The sequence below is a fragment of the Xyrauchen texanus genome, chromosome 16, assembly GCF_025860055.1.
Source record: "Xyrauchen texanus isolate HMW12.3.18 chromosome 16, RBS_HiC_50CHRs, whole genome shotgun sequence".
NCBI lineage: Eukaryota > Metazoa > Chordata > Actinopteri > Cypriniformes > Catostomidae > Xyrauchen > Xyrauchen texanus.
The window spans coordinates 11175331-11179829 of record NC_068291.1 but is presented as its reverse complement, the minus strand read 5'-3'; the positions used below and the strand labels follow the sequence as shown (position 1 = coordinate 11179829).

General features: G+C 44.7%; 1 long non-coding RNA gene across 1 annotated transcript; it reads right to left on the bottom strand.

Annotated features, from left to right (window-relative positions):
• Positions 1 to 2839: 2839 nt before the first annotated feature.
• Positions 2840 to 4251, bottom strand: LOC127656642 (uncharacterized). Its single transcript, XR_007972197.1, has 3 exons — positions 4116 to 4251; positions 2968 to 3079; positions 2840 to 2868 (listed from the first exon to the last, which is right to left on the bottom strand). It is a non-coding gene; the product is annotated as an uncharacterized LOC127656642 (long non-coding RNA).
• Positions 4252 to 4499: the final 248 nt, after the last annotated feature.

The following is a 4499-nucleotide window of genomic DNA, read 5'->3' as shown; positions in this document are numbered from 1 at the left end:
CTGGCAGGAAATTGCTGATCGTCTCATTGCGTAAGTAGCAATTAATGTAGGCCTACATTACTATATTTTATTTGTCACAATACATTGAAGTGTGTGTGTGTGTAACTTTTATAGCAGCAAATTAAGTGAAGAAAAAAGAACATGGCAGCAGGTGAAAATAAAATATAAAAATATTGTTCAGAATGGTAAGTATTAATTATAAAGTATAAATCTATGTAAGTACTTAAGCATAACCAGCTTGATGTTACAACTGTCCAGTCTCATGATGTTTAATATTTGCAGCTGCCAAAAAGAAGAGTGAGGTGGCTGGCACTGGGGGAGGGCCACCAACAGCCAACTTTACTCCTGCAGAGGAGCTGGCATTAGACCTGAATAAAGGGAGGCCTGTCATTGAAGGAATAGAGGGGGGAACAGCATCTGGATCCATTCCATCCAGTATAAGAGATCACTACTTAAAAGGTATTTTGTTTATTTTATTTATTTTTATTCTTGCATTCCTAAATAAATCTTTTTGTTTTATAGTGATGCCAAATTCTGTGTGCTTTCTGGATCCACCAGACATCATGCTGAACCCTGTGAGTATGACAGTATGAGTTTAAAGCACTGATTTGTCAAGTGGTGTGTAAAACGATCAATGGAAAGGATGGGTAAGGAGGAGGCGAGAACCGGCTTGATAATATATATAATAGTTTTAATGATAAACTTAAAAGAAGACATAAACACACACATGACGGACATGTCTGCTAACGATCTCTCTCTCCCGCACGGCCCTCTGCAGTCAGCCTTTAAACCTCACGGAGGCATAATTAGCCTTATACGGGACCGGTGCGCAGGATCACGACCCGGCCCCGCCCTCCGCCCTGCCACATTCCTCCCTCGTTCTCTCAGGCTGGGGACCCCCGGCCTGACGTACATCCCTTCCCTGGGGGAGGGCGCGCCTTCCGCGCTGTCTACCGGCAGGTCATCCCTATCTACCTTGACGAGGGAGGGGACAAGGGGAGGGAAACAGAAATAGTTAAAATGGGGGGTACTTCCTGTAACTGTGTAGTACCCCCCAAAACTGTAAAATTTAAAAGAGGACAAAGGCCAACGCAGAGCAACAGTGAGAGAGAGAGAGGAGAGAGAGATGAAAAAAAAAAAAAACTCTTACACGCCAGTTCTCCGATATGCCGCAGCTTGTTCCTCGGCCACTCCTCCACCCTTTATCGGACGACAGCCGCGCCTCTCTGGGCAGATCCGAGGCAGTCCTCCAGCCCCTGGCGGACGGAACACCCCGCCGCATTCTTGGGTAACCGAAGGGGTCTCCCCCGCCCCTGGCAGTGGTCCTCTCGCTCCAGGCGGTCGCCAGTGAGCCCCTCCCCGCTCGCGGTCTTAAACCCTGCCGCGTTTCAGCGGCCAGTAGGCGACTCCTGCGCCCCTGGCAGCGGCCCTGACCGCGGCCCTGACCGCTCCAGGCGGTCGGCTAGGATCCCCTTCTCCCCTCGCGGTCGGCGGCCATCGTCCTCGTTCAGGCAGCTGGGCTCCTCGTCCCCCGGCAGATGGCCGCGGCTGCTCCGTTGGGGTGGACGGTAGTGGCGAGAACTCTACTACGGCGTATCCCTCCTCCTTCCCGGGCTTTCGGCACCAGTGTAAAACGATCAATGGAAAGGATGGGTAAGGAGGAGGCGAGAACCGGCTTGATAATATAAATAATAGTTTTAATGATAAACTTAAAAGAAGACATAAACACACACATGACGGACATGTCCGCTAACGATCTCTCTCTCCCGCACGGCCCTCTGCAGTCAGCCTTTAAACCTCACGGAGGCATAATTAGCCTTATACGGGACCGGTGCGCAGGATCATGACCCGGCCCCGCCCTCCGCCCCGTCACATGGTGATTTATTAAACCAAGTTTACTGAATGGTTTTAGGTTGAAGGCCCATCTACAGTTGAGGAGGATGAGGAGACTGTGTCAGTATGTTCAAGGAGGCCTGAGGTAGGCACAGATTTGCACATTATATATTTAAAAGCATGCCTGTGAGGTGCTAAATTGTGTGTATTTCCATTATTGGCAACAGGATGCTGACACCCTTCTAGAGCCCTCTCAGTCTGGGACCACATGTGACCAAGTGAGTATTAAAAAATTACAAAAAAAGTGCCAAGAGCACTAGATCAAATTGAAAAAACTTAAATTTCTGTTCCTACAAAACCCAGAACATAAAGGGAGTCTACAAAAGGTATCTCCTGAAACAAATGGAGGCCATAGATACTGACATCCAATATAAAAAACTCAAGATGAGAAAGTTGGAGCTGGAAATCCAACATCTTGAGAAAAATGCAAGTAGAACTGCCATATTTAAAACAATGACACATGACCTTTTTGTTTTTTGACCACATTTAATTGTATGTTTTCACCCCCAACAGCCAGCTTCAACCTAAATAAAATAAAAATTAAATATGACTTGTGTGTCTGGTAAATTAAGGGAAAGTGAAAACTTTTAACATGGTTTGGACAGTATTAACCAAAATAATTATTGGCATAACTGTCTCTTATAACCCTGCCTATTTCATTGTCATCAAAAATGCCTTCAATGTCCCAGTCTTGCTCTACAACCATCCTTGGTTGCCTCTCTCTCCTCAGACAGGCAATGTTATGTAGCACAACACATGCAACTACAATGTCACATGCCCTTTGTGGAATCACTCTGAGGTAATTCAGGCACTGGAACCTTGACTTGATGAGCCCAAATGCCATCTCTATACGAGCTCTTGTGCGTGCATGGGCAATATTGTAGTTGTGCTGTGCCTCAGTCTGCGTCTCCTGATAAGGAGTCAAGAGATAAGGCAGGCATCCCTTGTCTCCCAGCAAAACTCCTGAGAATTGACCTGAATCAAAAAAAAAAAAAAAAATATATAAAATTTAAGCAATTTGGTGAAGGTATTTTAAAGCTGTAGTTTTTGCTATATGTTAAGTGACTAACATACCTTGTGCCAGTTGGTGGGAAAGAGAAGAGGCCCGAAAGATTCTGGAATCATGCACTGAGCCAGGCCATTTTGCCTCTACATTTGTGATGATGCAATCTGCATCACAAATCATCTAAATAATTAAAAATGTAGGTCACTACATTGGACTTACATAGATATATATACACTCACCTAAAGGATTATTAGGAACACCATACTAATACTGTGTTTGACCCCCTTTCGCCTTCAGAACTGCCTTAATTCTATGTGGCATTGATTCAACAAGGTGCTGAAAGCATTCTTTAGAAATGTTGGCCCATATTGATAGGATAGCATCTTGCAGTTGATGGAGATTTGTGGGATGCACATCCAGGGCACGAGCTCCTGTTCCACCACATCCCAAAGATGCTCTATTGGGTTGAGATCTGGTGACTGTGGGGGCCATTTTAGTACAGTGAACTCATTGTCATGTTCAAGAAACCAATTTGAAATGATTCGAGCTTTGTGACATGGTGCATTATCCTGCTGGAAGTAGCCATCAGAGGATGGGTACCCGATGGGGTCTTCTGCTGTTGTAGCCCATCCGCCTCAAGGTTGTGCGTGTTGTGGCTTCACAAATGCTTTGCTGCATACCTTGGTTGTAACGAGTGGTTATTTCAGTCAAAGTTGCTCTTCTATCAGCTTGAATCAGTCGGCCCATTCTCCTCTGACCTCTAGCATCAACAAGGCATTTTCGCCCACAGGACTGCCACATACTGGATGTTTTTCCCTTTTCACACCATTCTTTGTAAACCTTAGAAATGGCTGTGCGTGAAAGTCCCAGTAACTGAGCAGATTGTGAAATACTCAGACCGGCCCGTCTGGCACCAACAACCATGCCACGCTCAAAATTGCTTAAATCACCTTTCTTTCCCATTCTGAAATTCAGTTTGGAGTTCAGGAGATTGTCTTGACCAGGACCACACCCCTAAATGCATTGAAGCAACTGCCATGTGATTGGTTGATTAGATAATTGCATTAATGAGAAATTGAACAGGTGTTCCTAATAATCTTTTAGGTGAGTGTAAATAGAATTGTTAATGTATTTGCAATGAATAGAACACTGGTGCCCAGCTTATTTTAAAGAACAATCGCTTCTAGCCTACAATATAATCTCAGTGGGACTGTACCTGTACATTGATGCTGTGTAATGATTTCCTATTAACGAAGTCTGCTTCATGCGGACCAGACGGGCGCTTTATGCGCACGTGGGTGCAGTCCAGAGCTCCGATAACATTTGGGAAAGCTACAAAAGTTAAGTGTTTGTCTGTCAATTGTCTTACATTAACAGACAATAAATATTTCCATTTTCTATATAGTTCTTATTTGAACTTACCAGCGATTCCATAAAAGGCCTGTTTAATACTGTGAATCGCTCTGTGGCCAGGAAGGTGATGAACACATTAAGTATTTTTTTAAAGACAGGTACACAATTAGTACAGAGCGGCAAACCGATGCTTTGCTGATATTCTCTGCATCTCCAACTGTGTACAAAAATGTTCCGCTGGCAAAAA